Source organism: Pogona vitticeps, chromosome 5 (assembly GCF_051106095.1).
Source record: "Pogona vitticeps strain Pit_001003342236 chromosome 5, PviZW2.1, whole genome shotgun sequence".
Classification (NCBI taxonomy): Eukaryota; Metazoa; Chordata; class Lepidosauria; order Squamata; family Agamidae; genus Pogona; species Pogona vitticeps.
In genome coordinates this window covers 65,132,503-65,157,590 of record NC_135787.1, presented here as the reverse complement: position 1 = coordinate 65,157,590, position 25,088 = coordinate 65,132,503, and the positions used below count along the sequence as shown (strand labels likewise).

The 25,088-nt window shown below is 40.3% G+C and overlaps 1 protein-coding gene across 4 annotated transcripts in view; it reads right to left on the bottom strand.

Annotated features, from left to right (window-relative positions):
- Nucleotides 1-24,416, bottom strand: part of MTUS1 (microtubule associated scaffold protein 1) — a 124,123-nt gene extending 99,707 nt beyond the window's left edge. For 2 of the 4 annotated variants that reach the window (XM_020791442.3, XM_020791445.3), the window contains exon 1: nucleotides 24,163-24,416. The gene's annotated coding sequence lies outside the window, so the exon portion shown is untranslated. Of the gene's footprint in view, nucleotides 1-2,281; nucleotides 2,531-24,162 lie in introns of those variants that run through there. The other 2 variants (XM_020791443.3, XM_078394637.1) reach the window with 1 other exon arrangement.
- Between the last annotated feature and the right edge of the window lie 672 nt (nucleotides 24,417-25,088).

The window sequence follows — 25,088 nt, the reverse complement described above, 5'->3', positions numbered from 1 at the left end:
TAGAAACTCACAGGGTGTGTGGGGAACTGTCAAAATCATTGCTTGAAAAACTCACTTACCATGAAAGTCCTATTAGGGTTACTATAAATAACGTTGGTTCAGATAGGCGGGATAAAAATCAAATAAATAAATAAATAAATAAATAAATAAATAAATAAATAAATAAATAAATAAATTCTTACTTGGCAGCACGTAACACGCATGCAACAAGCTTTATATGAATCTGCTGATAATTTGTTTCCTTTACAGTGCCTACAGCTGAAGAAGTGAAAACATAAGCAGAAAGTAAAGAGGGGAAGGGGGGGATGGTCCATAGACCAACACTACCTGTAAATCAATGGTTCCCAACCTTGGGTCCTCAGAGATTCTTGGACTAAAACTCCCAGAAGACTTCACCACTAGCTGTGATAACCAGGATTTCTGGGAGCTGTAGGTCAAGAACATCTGGAGACCCACAGTTGGGAAGCATTGCCCTAAATGGTGAGCACCTAGAAAGAAGCAGTCCCACGACAGTGAAGGCATTGTGGCACTCACCATTAAAATGTAAAGCAGATGAAGACTATCCGAAGGATGTGAACAGTTTAGAATGAAGGGGGAAATTGCCCTGAAATCAGTCAGAGGTAATTTTTGAATGATTCACCTCCTTCACCAATCTCCACACATTACTGCATGCCACCTAGTGTTGTGGTTCCCAACTCTGTGAAACTCAGAAGTTCTTGAACTGCACCTCCCAGAAGCCTTCACCTGTGCTGTGCTGACTGGGGCTTCAGGAACTGCAGTCCAAGAATAGATGGGTTACCCAAGGTTGGGAACCACTAACTCAGTAGAACTGCCTAAATACAAGAACAATACAGATGACTCTCAGGAGAGGAGGACAGCATTATGGAAAACTTCTTGCTTTGAATTTCCTTCAGCTAACTTTTCTTACAATCTGTGCCAGGAGTCATGCAATCCTATACAAGCATGCTTATGAATCAGCACCAATGATTTTTAAAATCTTTATTTGCTCCTGTCCAGTTCTGTTTCTAGCTAGTGTGAAAGCTAGCTTGATTCTGTATATGAATTTACTAATGTTTCATTTATTTTATGTAAGCCGCTGAGCCAAATGAATTATTAACTTTCATGTGCAGAAAACACTCTAAAACTCAAACAACATACCTTTGCAGTATTATGTGTTGCAAGGTGTCAAGACGCATCTGACCTAATAGGGTTTTCAAGGTAAATGTAAGATATTTAAGGAGTGATTTTACCATAGTAACACTTCTAATGAGTTTTCCATGGCCAAGCAGGGATTCGAACCCAGGCCCTCTAAAACCTAGATTTTCATTCTATCTACTACCCCACACTGGAACTTTTTTTATAATAATATATGACCAATAGCGGTGTTTTATTTTTATTATCTATTCCATTCAGTCTAATTGCACATCCTAATGAAATCATGAGGGATTGGAAGAAACCAAATAGATTTTGCATACGTCTTTCAATTACAAAGTTTTTTTCCATGAAAAACAAGCATTTTCCAAATAGTTCGTTTAGGGAGTTGTCAATATTTCTCTTTACAAGCTGAGATGGCCATAAGAAAAGGTTTAATTTCAAGCATGAATATAAAATAAGAAAACTTTCTTATTCTTTCTTAATTCTTAAACTCAGAATTTTAGTAACATGTTGCTTAATTAAAGGTTGGAAGAAAACAATTTTAGTTACACAGAGTAACAAAAACTGTATAATTTCACTTGCTATCAGAAAATCAAACAAAGTGGCTATTTTACAAAAGAGATCTAAAAGGCTAACTTGTCTTTTTTTTTTTTTTTAAGATAGAACAATATTTGTCTCAGTTACTGGAGAGTATCAACAACTCTTCAGGGTATTTTGCTTCAACAAAAATATCAATTGTTACAAAGGGATTGACACTTTTCCAGACATTTCATTTTAACAGCAACATGTATTAAGTTGTTTTATTCCCTTACAATGGTTTTCTTTTCAAGAACAAACTGCTCTAATACTGCTTGATATAAAATGTTTTCCCAGTCTTTTGCCTTTGTAAGACACCCTAATAATATTCACAGTCTGGTTAGTTTGCAAAACATATAGTCTTATGTTCACCTTCATTAATGTATTGGATATGCATTTATGATTTCAGGTCTGTATTTTCCCACAAAAGACTATATATTGAATAATCCACTAATGTTTGTTTCCAACTTTAATATTTCAAAGTTAACAACATTTGAAATGAACAATTCCCCTACTAGATATAACTAGATGACATAAACAAGGTACTCACCTTAACTCATAATTGCTTAAAGACCTTCCACCATATAGGTTCTGTTCCTAGCATACATTTCCTCAAAAACCCAACCCTTGAGTGAATTTTTAAAAATACAGACTGTTTTCTCTTTTTACAAAGACTCCTCTCACAAGAAGCCTGCATCCGGAGAGCAGTGGTGCAGCAGTAACAGGATAGAGTTCAGCAATCTCTCTCTCTCTCTCTCTCTCTCACACACACACACACACACACACACACACACACACAAAGAATTTCCCTGGAACTTGCTGCCAACCTTGCACCAAGGGCTAGTTGTCTGCCAGCAGGACACTGCCCAGTAAATTCTTGCCAATCCCTTCATGACTTTTAATGAGGGCCAGTGGTACATAGATATGTTGTATCCAAAGGCGACTGCCAGTCCCATAACTTCACAGAGGAAAAAGAACAGAGCTTGACCAAGTGAGCAATTGGTTAACTATTTAGATATGGGAGGAGTTACAGCCTATTAGCATTCCATGCCTCCTAGGCAACTGCTAGGAATGTGATTTACAAGAACTTTTCAATCACCAAAGGGGTAACTCAGTATTGCCCAGTTCAGTGGCATTGTACAGCCCTGCAGAACCCAGGTATAAAAATGTGTTTTGCGCAAGAAGAAGAATTATAGGGTATAGTCTTTTTGTGAAAAAGTAACCATTGCACAACCACACTGATAGTGTTACAGTAATAGTTTTTTCTTTAACACAGTTCCATACAAATTTGTTTATTAATAGAGACCATACTCATTTCATACTGATTTCATCTTCTAACATTAAAAGAAAAAAAAACCTTCTTGTGAGTACACTAATTACAGGTGAGACTTTAAGCACGCTTTGAGGTTGTTCACACAGGCATGTGCCTTGCTATTCGGTGTGCTGATGGGGCAGGTTGGTCCGCTTTATTTTTTCCAACATCCACACATGGTGACTGCTAGAGTGGAGCAATTTGCCCCAAACAGCACCTTTCTGAGTCCCTGTCCGAGAGTTCCATTATTGTGGTGTGGATTGGTGGGCTCTAATTTAGTCCACTTCAGTGCACATGGTCACTTGCAAAGGACTAAACCAGAGCCCTGCTGCTGTGAAATTCTCCTGGTATTAATTTCCAGCATCTTGCAGTGGCTCATGAGCTGCTTCAGGATATAGGCAAACTGAACACTTCCCCTGCTCCTCTGCAATGGGCTGGGGAAAGTGAAATTACTTTTTATTAGCCTACTAGATTATTGCTGATGTGCTGATTCACTTAGATTAATTAAAAACAATTATTTGTTTTTCTGTGTACTGGCAATCAAGAAACTGCCTGCAGCCACAGTTTCAATTGCTCATACATAGAAAAGTAAATATTTTTTTGTAATTTAATCTAAGTAGCACATCAGCAACAATATATCAGACCAAATAAAAAATAATTTAATTTCCCTTACCCCCGCCCCACAGGTGAGCAGGAGACCTGTTGATTGACAACAGAAGGAGTTTAAGAGGAATTGAGGTGCTCTGCTAAGGCATAAGCTGTAAGGGAGGAGGTGGGTGGCTTCCACCACTTTTGCCACAGCCACCAGGTCCTGTTCTTTCCCAGAATGAGTCGTTATGTGTGAAGGCAGGAGAGATGGTAGCAGCAGGCCTGGCACAGCATTGGTGGATGAATGTGAGGAGTTTCCCCCAGAGTCATGGAGATGTCAGGACAGGGTGCACAGGGAGGGGAGGTGGTGACAACTTTGAAGGCTGTTTTTTTTTTTTTTTTTTTTTTGGCACGAGAGAGAGAGAGAGAGAGAGAGAGAGAGAGAGAGAGAGAGAGAGAGAGAGAGAGAGAGAGAGAGAGAGAGAGAGAGAGAGAGAGAGAGAGACAGGAAGAGAGCAACCGGAGAATAGAAAGTGGGACTCTGAGTGGACGTTTCAGAAAGAAGCTGGTTTCTGTGGCTTGTGTGAGGAATGTTTGAGGGTGTACATGCAAGAGAACTGGGATGAAAAACAAAGGAAGCTGGGGGATGGGTATGGCAAGAATTGTGTGTGTGAAAAGGAATGGGAGGGAGGCTGGCTCTGTATGAGGGGTGGTGTGTGCTGGTACAGGTTACAAAGGAGAAAAGAGACAGAGGGCTGCTTGAAATCAATTTGCTATTGGAACATGAGGATTATGTCAAATGGCATGTCACTGCTCACACACACACACCTGACCTCAACTGACCCTTTGCAACCTGATTTAACCTGCACCAAAGCAGCTATTCTGGACAGACCCTTTGTTATAGTGATTTGACTTCATGTCACCTCTGAATCACAATGACCTCATGAAAAAGCAACCACTAAAATGTCCTATCATTAATAGCCCTACCCATCTCTTGCAAAGGCAAAACCGTGGCTTCCTTTATGTAACGAACCTATCTCATATCTGATTTTTTTTACTGCCTTCAACATTTCCTATCAATACTGTCTTTCTCAATGAGTCTTGATGTGCCCAAAGTATGGCAGCCTCAATTTCATCATTGTTGCTTCAAGGCACCCTTATTTGAAATAAAATCACTTCTAACCATAGAATTCAAGACTTAATTTGCAAGATGCCTCACATACAAGAACAACATTGTTGTAAGCCGCCCAGAGACCTTTGGGTAGAGTGGGCGGCATATAAATTAAATAAATAAATAAATAAATAAATAAATAAATAAATAAATAAATAAAATAAGAAAAAAATAGCATTTAAAATGCAATCTCTCACCTCATATTTGCTGTCCCCTCTCTCTTTTTCCAATACAAATGTGCTTTATGCAGGTATGACTCCTGTCATCACCCAATCATGAGGTTTTGATTAATTTCCAGCTTACCTTTCCCCCTGCAATTACTGTGAATGAAAGAAATATCTACACAATCCCTTTATGTACACTCTAAATAGTTTCAAATTTAAGAAACATACACATTTTAAGGTGTCTACATTACAACTTTGCAATTGAATTGGTTAATTTCTTAAGGGCACACAGCTGTATGTAAATACCACACAGACTGAACTGGTTTCGCAGTCATTTTCACAATCAGGAAACCCTGGGAGCTATAAGGCTAAATATTGGTAACAACATTTTAACACTTAAAAGGCACAGTACCCACCTACCCTGTTTTCCCCAGAATAAGACCTAACCTGAAAATAAGCCCTAGTATGGTTTTTCAGGATGCTCGCAATATAAGCCCTATCCCAAAAATAAGCCCTAGTTAAGTGAAACCCCACCCTCCACCACTGTGCAGCAACCAGAAGAAGATGACATAACTGGATTTGAAAAAATGTAGATTGTTGTACTTGAAAAAAAAATCCCTTGAAAATAAGCCCTAATGCGTTTTTGGAGCAAATATTAATATAAGACACTGTCTAATTTTCGGTGCAACATGGTCGTTATTTGGAGGAAAGCAGGAGACCTCAGTACCAGGAACATTCAACAAAACTTACAGCATTGTACAGAAGTGTTCTTAAATTCGCTCCTAACAGTCATGTGAACCCTTTCCTCTCATGATGACACCACATGGCAGGAACCTTATTTCTAAAGCTAGATACACACACTTCCCATTTGAGGCATAAGAGCCATGCCACACTGGAGTACCAGCTACTCCTTAGCCTTAAGACCAAAGAGTTCACACTAAGTGACAGGAAGAAGCCAGAGTACATGACACTCCTCTGGAATGTCAACTTCAAATTCTCTCTTGCATAGCAGTTCTTCCATGACTAATGTTTCCACTTTAGACTTGCTTTAAGACTTAGCACAACTTCTTCAGTACATGTTAGAAAGGAAAGCTCTCACGTATCAAATGCTTTGTCTTAAGCATTTTTATTCCACGGTGTTGAAAGATCAAATTAAGTCACTAAGATATTTAAAAGTGCTTATTTAAATACCAAGTTCAATCTGACCAATATCCAAACCTACTCTTCTCAAATGGCTGCTGGTCTGCAGCGCTGCCTCTATGCCACTGTATTCGCATCCCTCTGTCAAAGGGCTGAAATTTACAGTCTTAGTGTCTCATGAAATCTATTGAAAGAAATATGTGTCACCTTGACAATTCACACATTGATGAGGTTTATAAGGCTTTTTTGGAAATAAAGTATATCCAAAACAATGTATACATTTTCATATGTGAACTACTAAATTGTTCATTTCTGAAGAAAAAAGAAACTCGACAAAAACCTGGGCATTAACATGTTTCATTCAACAGGAAAACGCATAAATTCGGTAAAATACAGAAACTAATAGTTATATTGTATTAGGTAAAAAAATAAATATGCATGTTAGAAAAATACACATAAGTTTGTATATCAAGGCCAGATATCAGACTCTGTGAACACGACTCTTAACTTTGTATAGAAATCAAAGAATATTTATAAACTACTTTATATATTTGCAAAAGGCCAGATAGTTAATCTCATATTCTGCTTTCACTAAGCAAACAAGCAAGCAAGCAAAAAAACATTATTTACATGCCTCTCTTCTCCCCTTAGGGGACCCAAGGTCCATCACAACAAATGAAACAACAGATTTAAAAACATGATGGGGGGGGGGAGAATCACATTTAAAAAAACACAAATAAACACCTATTACTATGCAAAAAGTTTAAAAACAATTTAAAAGGATTTACACATCTGTAAGTTCAAAATCAGCATTCCTAAGAAAACGTACTGCTTAACAGCTTGCCTAAAAAGGACAGTGTTTGCCTGCGGACAGAAGGACAAGAGGGAGGAGGACAACCTGAGCAGTGCATTCCAAAGCCTGGGAGCAGCCACTGAGAAGGCCCTCACTCATGTCTTGATCAAACAAGCTTGGGAAGGTGGTGGAACTGAGAGAAGGGCCTCTTCAGAAGATCTGAAAAGCTGAAAAGGCTCATATGGGGAGATACAATCCTTCAAATTAAGCCATGTTTACACTTCATAAAGAAAAGCAGAATGGCCAAAACTTCTCTTTAGAAGCACAAACTCATTTTGTAAGAAGTGGAAAACAAATGATATTATAGCTTAGCAGGATTCTTCTACTAGCAGTGGTAGTAGAGAAAGTACAAATCATTCTGAAAGCTGTCTCCAGAGTAAATGAGGGAATCAACAAGGTTGCAGACTCCCTCCCTCACTGTAGAAGCTGTTCCCACTTACTCCCACTGGCTGCTTATAAATAACTGAACTATATTAATAGTAGCTTTACTCTAACCAGAGTCTGTTATATACCAGCACTAAATATAACTTACACTGGTATCACTGAGAGACCTTTACACAATTTCTCTTATTAATTTGTCTTATACAAAACATTAGCTTCATGGGACCTCACTGGTACCTCCTGCATTTTTCTATTTAATTTAGTATTTCCCAAAATTTGGGAATCAATCAAACAGCAGTCATTTCATATGCTACACAGCTGTTTTCATTTGCAGCAAACTTGTAAAGCCAACATTAGTAAATATGCTTATGCTGATGCCATCAGCTATCTACACTACTATGGCCCTATGATAAACAACTTGACATCTTGAAATATTGAAACTTTTTATTCTTTTGCATTTTTTTGAAACAACCTTTCTGGTTTACAAAGCGACTTTATTATTTTTTAGGGTAGACATTAAGATATATGCACACACATATTGTAGTCAGTGCTGGGTACATAGTTCATGTAGTGTTGTCAAATTAACTAAAGCTGTGTGTTTCTCTAGAAGCATTCTTAATCTTTTACACGGGGTGTAGATAGCTGTGGGCAATGCTTCAATACCAGAGTAGAAGGGAACATTACCTGTTGGCCTGGTTTGGTGTCAAAGATAATGCCAAGAAAAAGAGCCCCTACCCACAGGTTAAACACAAACCCCAATATGTCACTGGAGGGGTTGTGATCATTTTGGTGGAAGCACACACAGGTAGGGAACCTATATGAGTACAATAAACATCTTCTAACAAAAGTGCAACATGCCCTTTAAATCAGCCTCTGTATTAAAGGATTTAAAAAATGACCATTTTTTTTAACAGGAAATGGATGGAGGAAAATCCATGAAATTACTACTCAGTTACCACAGGTGTTCTGAGTAAACTAAAAGATGAATTTACCAAGCATGGGGGGCGGTGTCTTTCTGAAAATGAACAAAAACAGCTTCTGCAAAGGTTAAGTCCTATCTTTTTAACATATTAACGTTCTCTGAGTCAACAAGTAGAAGGTGATAAGGCAACTACATTTACTTGGACTTTTAAAAAGCATCCTGCTAAGTCCCTCTCCAAAGACTCCTGAGAAAACATGGCAGTTATGCAGTACAAGAAGCAGCTCTCTTGTGGACAACTATTTGGTTAAATAATAGGAAGCAGAGAGGAAGAATAGATTGCTGTCAAGAATTCACACATACAGTGGGGATCCCAAGGGATCTGCATTGGGATCAGAGTTTTTTAACTACTTAATGAATGATCTGGGCTAGATTTAGGGGTGAGCAGTAAGGTAACCAAGGTTACCATTGACACCATATTATTTGTGTTGTCTAGAACAGTGGTTCTTAACCTTGGGTAACCCAGGTGTTCTTGGACTGCAATTCCCAGAAGCCTTCACCACCAGCTATGCTGGCTGGGGCTTCTGGGATCTGCAGTCCAAGAACACCTGGGTTACCCAAGGTTAAGAACCACTGGTCTAGAACAAATGTTTTTGCAAAGCAAGAGAATGGGTATTAATATGACAACTGAAATTAACTGTAAGCAAATGTATATTGGGGGGGGGTTAGCAGAATTCCAACTTCATATATATGCTGATGGGATCTCAAGTCACTGTGACCAGCTAGTAAATCAGATCAAAATAAAACAACATAGTATGCAGTCTGAAAGCCAAATTGCTTTGTTAGATCCCAACACTTTCAAGTACTGGACTACATGACAATCTTACGGATTCAATGCATTCTGCAAGCCGTAATGATGACAGCTTCTTTTTAGGAATCTGAATGCACACACCCATATATTCATTGGTCAATGCTTCTAGCATAAAATTCCAGCACAACATTCTGCAAACAGACAAAGACCTTTCTCTTCAGGTAGACTTTCTTTTAAACGACTGGTTGACCAAAGAGATTTTTTAAAGGGAACATTTTATTCTGTTTTTTACTTGTGTTTTTAATATTGTTCTTATGAGTTTTAATATGTTTAATGCTTTTTAATATTGTAATCATTTATTATCTGGCTTTTAATTTTGTTTCTTTTAATACTGTAAGCTGCCTTGGAGCTTTCAGGAGAAAAGTGCTATATAAAAAAACAATGTTAATGCAAGTGATCAAAATAGAGAGTTTTAATCATACCCTCCAAGAGATGTATGAATAAGTTTCAGTTTGTGCTGAAGACGCAAACTTGTTTTTTTCTCAGCAGCAATTTTGTTCAAGTGAAACTTTCATAAAACTAAATATTCAGGCAAGTTCTTTTTACTATATACTGGTTCTATCTGTTCCATTCTTTGAGTAGCTAAAGAATCAACAGAATTCTGAGCTATTCTTAAAAAGATGTTTCTGATTCACAACAAAACTGCCAATATAGCTTTCAACATGTTTAATATGTATTCACCATGAACACAGGAAGTGTACAACTTGTGATTATTAGACAACCCTGAAGACCATTGGCAAGCAAACTGACATGTTGCAGTCCATTTCGGAGCTGCCTTTTCTGACAGGCTGGAGATAGAAAATCAGAAAAGATTCTGGAAAGATATTTCAAGTGCAATAGAATATTGTTTCCTGAAAATTCACTTACATTATTTAAGGTTCACACAGCCAAAAGATATTTGCATTATTTCTCAGAAGACAAGAAATGCACAAATGACCCTGTGCTCAACCAGAACTACAGTTTATTGCTTTAGTAGAGGACAACATACACCATAACCGAAGCAGAATATCTGGGGTGCATCCACTCTTGTTATCAAGTAGGTTGTTGTCAGCTTAAAACCAACTAAAAACCCATCACAACTTCTACAAATACTTATCTCATTTAACAAAAAATACATCCATCTCTGAAATAGATATATGAGAAAAGCTTGCTTGGTTACAACCAAGTCTTAAGTGTTATATGGACTGCTTCCAAGTAAAGAAGCAAGTTTACAACCTCCACTAATGACTCACTAATAACTCTCAGGCATGACACGAAGAGGGAATGTTTAACACTACAACCTATACACAGGACTTTTCCTACAAATAGCAAGTATTTGATTCTCATGAGTCACATTTTTCCAAACTCAATTTGTTCACTGTTGTGTACATGTTGCAATAAAATGTATTAAATATCTATCTGATTTTTCCTATAACTTTCCAAGCAATGTCTGGAAAAATAATTAGCCCAATGGCACTTCATATGCAAGCATACTGAAGTGAGGCACTAAGGCATTTCATCAATGTAAACCAAACAGTTGAGTTTGTTATGTTCATTAGATAATTATAGAGGGCATGCTTGGTTTTAAAAAGCAATTTTAATCACTTGATTTTCCTCCGAGTCTCATGAATTAATTCAGGTGCTATCCCCTCCACCACCACCTCTGGCCACAGAACAATGATATGAGATTTAAAGAATACACATGCAAGATTTGGTAATATCTTTATAGACCACTAAAGATATCTTACAGGTAATATTTTTATAGACCACTAAAGATATCTTACAATCTTCTGTCTTTCGTGGATCAGATGTCTACTTCCTTAGGCATGGGCCAATGTCTTAAGAATCCAAAAGCTCCTGGCAGTTGGATTTTGTCAGACATTAGTCGTAGATGTAAACTGGAGAGGGAGTTGTAGCTTTAAAGTTACTCCTGAGGCAGTTGCTGACTGGACATCACACCCCAGTTCTTCAAACAAAGAAGTGCATGTATCTTCCCCTTGGGCCTTCCTTTGAAACTACAAGCTTCTAGTCTTTACCAGGAGTGTTTCTTAAAAACAGAAACAAATGAAGGTACAAGCATTCAAATCAATTAAGTATTCCCCCAAAATTAAATGTTTAAACCACTATTACAAGTCAAAAGGCATGACAGTGAACTACAAGCAAGTTTTAATTTTTAAAAAAGTTAACATATTTAAAATGCCTACTGCAAAATGTAAACTCCATAATCAAGACAGTGAAATTCATGGATCTTCCAGTACTGCCTTGATTTTCACCTTGTGGTGCCAGAACCTGCTAGAATTAGCATCCAAATTGTCACCTTCTAGCTGTGAAGGGGCTTGGGGCAACAGCTATCCTTCCTCCTTTCCTGTCATGGGCGCTCCACCTGATTCCCTTTTGAGAAAACTCATCACCTTGTTCCATCCTCTTCACTTGCTCCTATGGTACTTTGCTGTTTGCATGGGGGCAGGGTGCTGAACAAGACATAGCTGTCCTGGCACCTGATAGAACACACAGGTAAGCATGGAAGGAAGGAGAGAATTTCCTAGACAAAACACATATTTCTAATCAGGCCTTGAAATCATGCTCACAGCCCTCCTATCCCAAGTTGCCAGCTAATTTAATAACTAATCTTTCCCCTAGAAGTGACAATGTTAGGGAGAGGCACTGGATGTGATATAGCTGCCGTGTGTAGTTAATTGAGTGCTCAGGATGGGAAACAAGGATATAATTCTTCAGTTCCCAGGAAAGAAAGCAAATGTAAAAACAAACTATGACGTCATGATTACACATTTGCCACAGCTTTGCCGGCTGATGCGCTAATGCTATAATATTCCATAGCGATAAAAAATTTTCCCTTCTTAGTATAGAACAGCAAAAATAAATCAAGGACAGAATCCCCTTTATGATCTATGTGTTCATAAATTAAATTGCATAACTCACTGTGGTTTGTAATTAAATAATTATTAATAATAGTAATTAATGAGTCACCAGTTGTATTACGAGACCAAGAGGTAATGCAACCAGTGCTTTGTTAATTACCTGCAATTTGCTGTGCTGAGTTAGCGATTTAACTTATTCATGTATAAATCACCATCAGGACTCTGATCCAAGAGTTTAGGGAGGGTAAAAAAAAATATCCAGGAACCCATCCAAAAAAAGCAGTTAAATCAAAATACTGTAAGAGGAACGTCATCTGGACGTCAATAGCCTTTCTCTTAAGAGCTGTGCTTAAAAGGAAAGTTAAGGAAAACAAATGCACCAATTCATGAGGTCCCAGTTTCACCTACATTCTTTTAAAGCTAGGTATTAGAAATACCTTGCTTATCTTAATACCCCAGGAATTATGCTTTACTACAAAAAGAAACAAAAAAAAAAAACCAATGACACAAACCCCCTCAAAAGTAGAGCTACAATATTGTCATAAAATGCCTCTGTTACCTGAAGAGTTGTAAACAATGTTTCAGCCACCTGCTATGTACAGATTTCTTTTTTTAATGTTGAAAAAAGCAGTTGGGAAAAATTGTTAGAAGAAATGTATTGCTTTTTGCCATTTGTTCCAGACAGTGTAATGCATAGTTATTAAAAAAAAAAAAAAAACACCTCAGGATACCTGGTGTAAAAATATGGTGCAGTGAAACTGGTATAAACGATACAATGAGAAACAACGCCTCTCCCTGCCTAAACAAAGAGAAAGTGGAAGATGACCATAATGTGAAAACTCATCATCTGTACAAACAGCCATATGTTTATGAAGTGAAAATGTCTCAGTTGCTCTGCAGCCAAGAAGTCAAGAGTTCCTGAAAGAGTCAAGTTCACAAGAGAATAAATCAATTGCTATTCCAATAACACTACTAAATGCGTATTTGTACAGATTTTTTAATTATTTTGCTGTGGGAAATCTGCTCACAAGGACTACCATAGCATCAAAATGACAAACCTGTTGTCTGCAGGTTGACTGGCACAAAGAATGACCAGTGCACATTTCCTTCAAAAGAGATGATTTTGTTACAGTGGACCCTCTACTTAAGGAATTAATCCGTATTGGAATGGTGGCTGCAAGTCGAAAAGTCTGTAAGTCGAATCTCCATTGACCTACAATGCACTGAAAACCGATTAATCCCATAACCAGTGGTTTTTATTCTATTTTTATTCCATTTTGGTTTTTTTCTGGTCTGTAAGTCGATTTTCTGGCTGCAAGTCGAATCTAAATTTTGCAGCCAGAGAAGTCTGTAACTCGAAAAGTCTGTAAGTCGAGCCGTCTGTAAGTCAAGGGTCCACTGTATTAGGATAGAAACTGCCCCACAATACCATTAACTCTAGGCTTTTTTCCAAGTAATTAACAATGGTATTTTCCTTGAAGACTTAGGTTGGTGTTTTAAAGCTCTGCGTTCAAAGCAAAGATGGAATTTGAATTTAACAGTAGTCAGATTTGTGAAACAGGGGAATTGTGTTGATTACTTTTTTTAGCAAAAAGAAGAAAGCTGCCAGCTATTCAAAACAAACATCTCTGCTCACATGAAATACATGTTCTGACTCTTTGCGTTTGGTTACTATGGACTACCTTTGATCCTGCATCCACAAACACTCCAGTGGACATGAGGCATTTTTGTAACCTGTACTATGATTTGAACAAATCCACTTGGACAAGGACTAAAAGAATCCTTGAAAAAGAAAAGAAATGCCAAAATAAATAACTTTATCTAAAAGCTTCTGGGTGGAAACTTTTGTTTTACAGAATAGTATTACTACATTTTTTGAAACATAAAAAAACCAGCTAACTATCAAGATTCTTTTAGAACTTTCAGTACACATATGTGTGTATCTAAGAGCTAAACATATAACACTGAAGATCCATTGCTATAAAGTTAATCTAGAGCAGTGATGCCCAATCTGCGGTCCCTAGATGTTCTTGGATTACAACTCCCAGAAATCCTGTCCAGCACAGCTTGAGGTGAAGGCTTTTGGAGGTTTTAGCCCAAGAACATCTGAGCACCCACGATTTGGAGACAACTGCTCTAGAGCAATGATGGCAAACCTGTGACATGCGTGCCACAGCTGGCACGTAGAGCCCTCCATGTGGGCACACGAGCCATCAAGCTAGTGGCTAACCTAGTCTCTATGAATAAACGATCTCCAAAATTACCTGTCCTCAATTGCCCTGCTCAGCTCTTGTAAACTCAAGCCTGTGACTTTCTTTAGGGAGTTTGTCCATCTCGTGTTTGATCTTTCTCTTTTCCTGTTGCCTTCCACTTTTCCCAGCATTAATGTATTTTCCAGAGAATCCTGTCTTTTCAAGATGTGCCCAAGTAAGACAACCTCAGTTTTATCATTTTTGCCTCAGACATAGCAATAGTGCCCCAGTATTCAGGTTTTATTGCAGTGTTGGCACTTTGAAATAAATAAGTTGGTTTTGTGTTGTAATTTGGGTACTCGGGCTCAAAAAGATTCGCCATCACTGCTCTAGAGCAATACTCCAGGAATTGCTCATGTATTTTGATACCAGTACCCACCGTGGATCTGATTCAAATCAAATGGATTTAAATCACTATTTAAATAAAAAACGATTTTTTTAAAATTTAAATTGTGATTCAAATAATGATTTAGTTTTTTTTTTTTTAAGGACAGGATTAAACTGCAAGACTAAGCTAGTTGTGCTTTGAAAGAGGTTCCTCTTAGATCATGGCCAAGGCCTTGAAAAGACACTCATTAATGGGGAAGAGAAAGGCCATGCAAGGAGGGCAGGGCAGGAACAACAGAGACAAGAAACTATTGACATTATAATGTTTTTACATGCACTAATACTGGGTATCTGTGTCACTAATCTATTGCTGGCTACTCACTAATTGTAACTACTAATCACAACTGTAAGTATAGATTTTTTTTTCTATTTTAAATGCTTCTTGTAGTGTGATTTTACACCCACAAAGTGCTAGTTTGTATGCAGAAATCAATGAGAGGGAAGTGATGAAACCAGGTCGCTTTCTCTGTTTCTTAATCTGTTAACTAAAAGGGAATCGTCAACATTTTCCCCAACAGGTTATGGGTCAGGGTGAGCAGCTTTGCTCAGAGAAAGAGCTAATCAATATTTTTTTTTGTATATTCCAAGGATTATGATTTTTTTCCCCTTTTTCTTCCACCCCAACTAAAATACACTCGCTGGAGAGAAAAGAGTTGTTGCTTGTTTATTTTTAAACTCATTTTTCCACCTGAGATCAATAATCAAACTCACTCAGAAATACAAGGATGGATTCTGATTGTACTAAAAAAAAATTCTGGGAAACTTCTAAAACTTATGTCAGCTAATTTCTCTCAATGGAAAACCAAATTGAAACTTCACAGCCCTACAAGTCCATGGCTATATCAAAAATAATGAACCAGAAGGAGATACATAAGCCAGAAGACAGTGGAAGAAAAGATACTATGTAGCAAAGGCACTAATCTGTGAAAGTCTATCAGATGAACAGATGACATACATACTGTAGATCAATGTGAAACTGAAAAAGGAAATGTTAAACACCCTAGAGAAATCCTACGGTTTCACTAGTTTTAAATTGTAGGCAATTTGTATCAGGAAGCTGCTGAAATTAAAGCTTAATTCTAAAAGAGCCTGTGAGAAACATACAGCTGTTCTGCTAACTATATTGAATAACTTAAGCTTGACTGGATTTAACCTAGCCGATAAAACAAAAGTGGTGGCGGTGTGGGCTAAACCGCAGAAGCCTGTGCTGCAGGGTCAGAAGATCCGGCAGTCGTAAGATCGAATCCATGCAACGGAATGAGCACCCGTCGCTTGTCCCAGCTCCCGCCAACCTAGCGGTTCGAAAGCATGCAAATGCGAGTAGATAAATAGGGACCACCTCGGTGGGAAGGTAACAGCGTTCCGTGTCTAAATCACACTGGCCATGTGACCATGGAAGATTGTCTTCGGACAAAACGCTGGCTCTATGGCTTGGAAACGGGGATGAGCACCGCCCCCTAGAGTTGAACACGACTGGACAAAAATTGTCAAGGGGAACCTTTACCTTTAGACTTCCTTTCAGCAATGCTAGATGAAAACAAAATTATGCTTTTATATCTAATTTGAATGACAAGAAATTAAACTTGCAAGAATCCCTCAATTGTCTCAGGGAGGAATGCATATATCAAAGAAGCTCTTCTGAGACAGTCCCCCAGGTCAGCATGGGAAGGACAACAGAAAGTTCACATCCAGAAACCAATCATGTAGCTGCTGGAATTGTGATGAGAGGGAAAAATCTATCCAAAAAATGTCCATCCCCCAGAGATTTTTCAAGCAATGGGAGCAAAGCCAATTCTGAGGCAAAAGAACAAAACAGAAGTCTGTGAAAGCTGATTCTATGAGGGGGGAGGGGAAGCCATCAAGATTTTTAAAATCAGAGCTTGCATGGCTTATAATTCTAAATAAAAATCAACACAGTGAATCATTGATTCAGGTGTACCAACCATTCCACACATCAGGGAATCCTTTATTACCCTAGGCAGGAATGCTGGTGGAAATACTGTATTCAAATAACCAATAGTAACTTCATGTATATAGAAGGAATTGGAACCATTTTTTACAACATGAATTACCAGCAAAATAAGTGTCAATACTCTACCTGATGTTCTATGTCTTCCTGATTTGCAATGCAATGTGTTCGGTGCCTCAGCCTTAGATGGCAAAAAAATTTCTATACACATTAAAAATGGGAAATGCAGAAAAATAATGTATTTTCAAGCTTCAAAATCTTGGTATTTACAAACTGAATCTTTCAGCACAGCAGGTGAACACAACACAAGCCCAGAGAGAGGATGACACCAGTCAGGAGCTCTGGCACTATCGTTTTGCACACAGAGATTCAAAGGGATCCTCAAGCTGCAAAATCTCAACCTTCCTACAAGTATAAAGGTAAACCCACATGATGCAAACAGCACAGTCAGATGTGTATGCTGTACCACAGGAAAAGGTGTAAGGTTTTCATTCTGACTGAGGACTGAGAAGATGAATACTAAAGTGCTGGACCTAATACACAATGACCAGTGTGGGCCATTTAATCACTAGGACACAACAGATATGTCTTATTCGTGGATGATTTTTTGAGGTGCTGTGTCACCTACCTACTGAAAGAGAAAAATAAGACATGAAATCCTCAAGAAGTATGTGGCCATGATGTGCAAGTCTGAGAAAAATACTCAAAACATTTCAGATGGACATTGCGGGTAAGTACTTCTCGTACCACACACAAGCCTTCCTGGAAGAACAAGCTATTTTGCACAACAGTGTTGCACTTACTTCTGAGCAGAATGGAACAGCCAAAAGGAAACTGAGATCTCTTTTACAGATACATGCTTGTAGATGTAAAGTTGCCCAATAAATTTTGGGGTGCCATAATCATGACTGCAATATAACTCTAGTAGCCATGTGTACTTTGTATTCATATCCAGAGAATACAAATATGAAGAGCGGCCCCACTGGTGCCACAGCAGTGTACTCCCACCCCCCCCAGAACCTGCCCACTCCACTCACCAGACTCCTCGCAGCACATGCATCCAACAGCTATGATATTGTGCCAACCGTGGAAGTAATCCTGCAGGTGTTTCCTCTCCCCCTTAGATGACCACTCAGCAGCTGAGCAAGGAGACTTCTCTTCCTGCCTCCTTGGAGTGGTCGGTTGCGGGGAAGGACCTGATGGACTATTTCTGTGATTGGTGTGATGTTGCCACTGTTGGATGCACATACTGCAAGGAGTCCAGTGAGTGAACTGAGCTGGTTCAGGGGTCAGGTGGGAATGGATTGCTGTAGCACCTGTGGGCACCACACTTCATATTCATATCCCCTGGACACAAATGCAAAGCACTCATGTCTGATCTCCAGAACAGAATATCAACCAAGGGCAATATAATAACACCATCTGAATTCTGGCATGGTAGAGTCTTTGAAAGCCTAGCATATGCCTGCCTATTCAAACTGAAAAGGCACAAACTGGACTCTAGAACAGAACAGACTGTTGTACTTGGGCTATAAAGTAATGAACTTAAAAGCAGATTAAGTCAGCATAGGACACATGGTTCATTTTGATAAATAAAAGAAAAAAGAGGGGAGCATGTTAAAACACCTCTGAAAGGCAAAACCAATACGTTGGACTTCTATTAGATACAACAGTGCCAGTGCCTTCACAATCTGAATTAAACATGAAAACAATAACACACAAGAGGAGAGCAATATACCAAGAAAAGATGACAGAGATGGAGATCTTGAGGCTGTTGAACTGGAAGAGACACCAATGCCACAACTTGCTCTGGAGCCATCCATCAAATGCTCATTGTGACTGAGAAAAGGTGTGCCACCTCCTCTATTCACCTGCCTCACAAGGTTGCTGATGATGAATGGTCCCCATGCAAGGACCATGGAAGCAAAGGAAAAGTCTACTAAACTGTCTGTGTGACTTGGCCCTGTGTCTATAAAAGGACAATGCTCTCCTGACGTCCAAAGTGTGGAGCATATGATCTAACGGGGGCAATGGGGACTTGAAGAAAGAAGGCAATAGAACAGCTTGATTTATGAGCCAGCAACCTGAGAAGAAACTGAACAGATGCCAGCAGCTGAAGCTACCAGATGAAAGGAAGCTGTGAGAAGAGATAGAAGCACTACACAAAAATGAGACAAAGACTTTGACCAAACTCCCACCAGGCAAGAAATCCATTGAGTGCAAGTGGGTCTAAGGTGAAACAGGATGCTGAAGGAGAAGTGGAATGCTACAATGTAAAGGGGGGAAAAGAATGCTACAATGCAAAACTGGTTGCAGAGGGGTTCCCATAGAAGTGCAGAGAAGACTCTGATGAAAGGAGGATTTGCTCCTGTTGTCAAGCATAGCACTCTAAGAGTGCTCCTGAGGGTGGCAGCCTTGAAACAGATGCAGTTCAAGCACCTCCATGTCAAGACTGCACTCCTACATGAAGAGACTGCAGAGGAGCTGTACATGGAACAGCCAGTCAGCTCCATTAACCAGAAGCGTCCTGGTTTCGTCTGCAAACCCAGGCTTGTATGGACTGAAGCAAGCAGCTTAAGCTTGGAACGGAGTTAATAAAAATCAATTTTTTTAAATGAAATTGATTTAAATCACTATTTAATTTTTTTTTTAAAATCTATTTTTAAAATTTAAATTGTCAAAAAATATATTAAAAAATTAATTTGTGACTTAAATCTCTGGTTTGGAATGAGATATTAAAGAAGATGGTGCTACAACAAGGTTTCAAACAAGGTGATCAGAAAGGTTAGTTCAACAGCACAGGGTGACTGAACAACTGCTAGAAGGGTAGCTCGAAAGGAACTATGGACTTCAAGCCAAGACTGCTGGGCAAAAGAAACCGAAAGCTCGTAGGGTACACAGATGCAGATTGGGCAAAAGGACCATAAGTCCACCAGTGCACTATACTATTTATGTACAGTGACTGGTCTGTTTCATGGGCTAATCACAAAGAAGAAATTGTTGCTTATTTTCCCTCACAGAGTCAGAGTTCAACGCCACAGTAGAAGCATGCACAGAACTGCAATGACTGAAGCCGCTGAAGGACTTTGGAATAGATGAAGAGATGCAATACAGATGAAGAAAGGCAATCAGAGCTTCATCAAACTGTCACAGAGTGAAAAGATAAATGCATGCACCGAACAAACTGGCATGAAGTACTACCTGGTTTGTGATCTGACCAAGAAGGGAACCATCCCGATGATCTGTTGTCCCACTATGAAGATCATAGCAAATATCCTAACAAGGCCTCTACCAAGAGATTGTTTCAAGAACTTGCAATGCAAGATGAGATTTAAGGGCTCAAGCATGCAAGCTTGAGAACGGGTGTTAATGTAATAACAATACTGCATGCACTAACATTGGGTATCAGTGGGAGGGGGGTTTCACAATCTAAGGTGATTGTCCTCTACCATTAACATATTACTAAAGTTCTAATTCCCACTTCTGGCATGCGTCTGTTTTTGCCTTGTTTCCATTGTTTCCCCCTCCCCTGATGCAGCTCCATAAAGAATTTATTGTTTGGGTTGTAACTATTGATCACCATCTTTTTTCTACTTTAAAAGGTAAAGGTTCCCCTTAACAATTTGTCCAGTTGTGTCCAACTCTGGGGGGTGGTGCTCATCTCCATTTCCAACCCTTAGAGCTAGTGTTTGTCCGAAGACAATCTTCTGTGGTCACGTAGCCAGCACAACTAGACACGGAATGCCGTTAACTTCCCACTGTGGTGGTACCTATTTATCTATTCGCATTTTGCATTCTGCATGCTTTCGAACCGCTAGATTGGCGGGAGCTGGGACAAGCGATGGGGGCTCACTCCGACGCGTGGATTCGATCTTACGACTGCAGGTCTTCTGACCTTGCAGCACAGAGGCTTCTGCGGTTTAAGCTGCAGCACCACCATGTCCTTCTTTTCTACTGTAAATGCTTCTAAATTGATTTTATATCAGCAAAGTGCTAGTTTGTGTGAGGAAATCAAAGAAAAGGGGATGATGAAATTGGGCTGATCTCTCCACGTTTCTTACTCTGCTAACTAAACAAGCATAACAAAAAATTCCCAAAATAAACTGTTCTTCTAACAAACTTTTTTTCAAGATCCCTAAACTAGAATACAAGGCTCCTGGCTAATAGCTCCACTTTCGCACTCTCCTTACTGAGCCACAAGTGCAATCTACTCAACTGCATCCTCTAGATTCCTGCAGTTTAGTTAAATGACATAGTCTCTGCAAATAATTAAGCAGAAAAATTCAATGTAATTATGGTTGCACTGCTATAGAATACAGTATAGCCTTCCCTACTTATACATTTACGAAATCAGGCAAGGAACCCCACGATCCATGCTGGCAACCTATCAAAAAGATGCTGCAGACTTTTAGAGGAAATGTGAGATGGGGAACAAGAAGTAGAGAACTTAGGGAAACATTTGTTTTCAAATTTTAAAAAAGTACTAATAGTTTCCAAAAGGGGGGGGGGGGGCTTTTGCCTGAACAATTGGTCTTCAACTTGAGGATTCCAGCTAGGTAGCCACATGGCCTTTTTGTTGTTGTCTAGGGTTCCCCCCCCCCTTCAAAATCAAAAGGAAAAGTTGGAGAGAAAAAGGAGAGAGATGAAATCCTACAGACATATATAGTTCAATATTAAGAGACAGGTACCAAATCCAGCTGGATGAATGTTGTTGCGCTAGACCAGCATTTCCTACCTGGAAACAAATAGCCAGATCCATACTGCAAAGGACAACTCTCATTGTCCCCAGTCAGCCTATTCACATGCTTCCTGAGGATGATGGGGGTTATGTAGTTCAGCACATCTGAAAGGCACATGATTACAGAGGGTTTGTCTACACAACTTAATTACAAACTGCTTGCTAACTGCTTAATACATCAACCCTGGAAATTAATATAATGCCACACAAAACATAAAAGTCATGGTAAGCACATCATCTCAATGCAGCTGAGCATTCTTCTAGAACTGCAGTCAAATCATTACTCCCTGTTGTAATAGCCACTGCAGCAATATAAAATGCTTACCAAAGCAAATAGTGCCTGAGTTAAGAATGCAACTGTCCATGTAGAGGAAAGAAAGGGCATCTCTACTGGATATGAAAAAAGGACTGCCACTACTTGACACTGTTTGCCCTGCCCAACAGAGATAAGCATTTGATTGCTTCTCTTCTCTTCTAACCAGAAGCAGGCATGCATACCCAAGCCACTTCTCTCAATAACAACTTCATCCACAAACTGCACACAGAGCAGATTTTCCCATGAGAAGCTTTTCCCTTTCGGCTCACACTCTTGGCTTGTAGCAATATTCTGGACACCTTGGGAGTGTCCCCCCACCACCACAACGTTTTGTTGTGCTACTCTTGGCTCAGCCATTATATTTTGGCCCAGTGGGCTTTTGTATGAGCATATGGCAGCAGGGGGTAAATTAAGTCCTGTCAATGGCTACTCTCCAGGCAGTAGTGAGTCTTCCCATATCAAGGACAAAACTGTAACAGCTATAAATGCGATGAGAAAACCATACATCGTTCTATGAGAGAAGCAACTTGATTCGAGGAACAGGGAAAGTGATTTAAAAAGAGGGAAACAGACTTTCAGCTGCACTGAGTTTTAACAACCCAACATTTGTTTCTTGCCCAAAGGTTTCCACAGCTAAGAGTATTAACAGATTCTTGAAGATCAGTAAAAAAGGAGAAAGCAAAACAGAATGCATAATTCTAGAAAACACAAATTCTCCTTGTTTATTCTCACATACATTATCATGCCATTCTAATAGTAGCATTCTAATTGCCACTGAATATGGCAGGTTTTATTATTTTGTAAGGTATCATTCATACAGTGTTTCATAGACATGTTGACATTTATTTTTACAACTTTCTTGCCAGAAAAAATAATACTCTAAAAGACAGCAAGTAGCAATGACTAATTTATTTAGGGAGCTGGGGCAGTCCATTATCCAGTCTCAGGTATTTACAGCTGAGGAGCTTTGACACATTAGAAACATCTTTAAGACTTTCTCCCTATTGGTGTCCCTGAACTCTATTCATTTGAGACAGCAAGAGATGTTTTAAAGAAATCAGATGTACTTTCTTGTGTGTACACATTCTACAGATGGATGAGAAACACCAGGTTTTAGGGAGTTGTAAACTAGACTGAACTGTGAAATGCTCACTGGCCAGCCTGCACATTTCTAAGCACAGCTGTCCTCCCAGACTCTATTCAACATTCAAGAATTCCTTGCAGGCACCAAGAGGTCCTGAAGATGCTTTCCCAAGTCAGCTGTGACAACATCTTAACCAACTTGCTCTCCGATCATATGTTCAAGTTACTTGCTGCTACATGGAATACTCCTAGCTATGGAAACCTTTGAGCAAGAAAGAAATATTGGCTTGTTAAAACTCAGTGCAGCTGAAAGTCTGTTTAGAACAAATCAACCAGAGATGTGGGAAAGCATGCTGCAAGAAAAAGAGCAGCCGCAACCTGCCCTCTCAACAGGCTTTTACAAGGGATCCGTCGGAAGAGCCCTTAGGCCTATCCGTGACATCTCGCCAACTTTTTTCCTTAAGTGCCTGGCACTGACTAAAGCAGGGGGGAGGAAGAGCAAAGCCACGACCTGAACGATTAGCGCCCGCCCGCCTGTCTGAGTGAATTTTCAGATTTGCTGCTGGTGCTGCGACATGAGGCCAAAAGGCAAAGCCAAGCGCCCAGGACTTCTCTCCCGCGCGCACAAAGCCTCCGCAGTAGGGTTATTATTACAGGAAAAATACAGAAAGCCACCCTCACCGCGGCTGCATCAGCAGCCCTGCATGCTAGCGAACAGGGAGGAAAAAAAGCCCGGACCGCCGGACGGACGACGCACTTTTTAACTCTCGAGCGAGAAGCAGAATCCGGCGCGTGGCCGCCTTCCAATTAGAGCCCCCCCCTCCTCCGCCTCCGCCGCGACTCCTATTGGCCCACCCGTGTCCCAAAGGGGAAGGGGGGGTAAGACAAGCCCCCCTCCACGACTACCCGCGCCCACCTGACAGAGGGGGAGCGGCCCTTGCCCGCGCAGGACAGTCCCTCTCTACCTCTGGCCCCCTCCCTTTAAGCTATTCCCCCCCCGGCCTCAGAAAGTTCCAGCGCCGAACTTCACGCGTAACCTTGCCAGGGCCGCAAAAGCTCCTTCCCGCTGCCTTTGCAAAGCAACAGCCCCACGGTTCCAAAAGCACCCCTGGAGCCACCGGGGGGCCTGTCTCTCCCTCTCCTCGCCGCCTCCTCCCGCTCCTCCCGCTCCCCTTGCCCGCTTTTCGGCAACAGCCACCTCCAAGTTTATCCCCGAAGTTCGGAGCCTCTCCAACTGCGGCGTCGCAGTGCAGAAGGGCAGACCCGTAGGACGAAAGGACGACCCAGGGTGCCTACGTTTCCCTCGCTTCTGGAGCCTTTCTCTCCCTCTCTCTCTCTCTCTCTCTCTCTGGCGCTTTCGGGAACCAACAGCCTGCACGAACTATCCGCAACCCCAGCGGAAGAGAAAAGTCCCGCCGTGTTCTGTTACCTTCTGCCCTACAGCTGCTGCAGCAGGACCGGCTCCTCGGGTCCCTTCAGAAGCCTGAGTCTGTGCGCGCGCCCGCTTCTTGCTCTCGGATTTTTTTTTCCTTTTTCTTCCTTTTCTCTCTCTCTCTCCCCCCTCCCCCCCCGCCTCGCTTTTCGGTCCGCTTGCTTCCCAGTGCGCGTGCTCAGTACCGGCCGGGACCAGCCAGAGGAGCACCTTCCCTCCTTCAAGTACTGTAGTGCCTTGAGGAAACCACAGCACCTGCCTCCCCCGGTGACGTCACAACATTCCTTCGTACCTGGCTCGAGACAGAACCGGGAGGGGGAGCACGCGGAGGATTGGCGGGATTTTTCTTTCCTTTGGCTGCAACCCTAAGTCGTCAGCCTGCAATTCTCATTATTGCAGACAGAAGAGCACCAGGCCACAGGCTTCCTTCCAGTCTGTCGGGCTGTGCAGCAAGAGCCAGATATAGATATAAATGTTTTGTTCCAGGTCTTAGTACTGTACACCTTGTAGTGTGATCCAGCAGGGCTTGCCCAAGACACTTTCTTGCCTGAGGTGAAAAGGCAGCTCCCTTAGCCATGTTTCTTGTAAGAGGTTTCAACGCTGGCAAAAAGATTAGGATTATTTTTTGCCTATTTTGGTGTATTTTTACATCTGTTTGTTTGGCAGACTGTATAAATGAATCTCTAATAACTTTCTTTGTTGTTATTAAAATGGTTCTTACAATGATACAGCTGAGTATTGAAAGTTCTGAAGTAGTAGCAGCTGGCCAAAGTAAAAAAAAAATTACACTATACTTATGGAAGCAGTCAGAGACAAACGGGCGGTATCATGTTGACCTTGGAGAAATCCATAGTGGATTACATCTGGAATACTGTATTGTTTTGTTTTTGTTTTGATATGGGGAGTACTGTCTCTAAACCAAA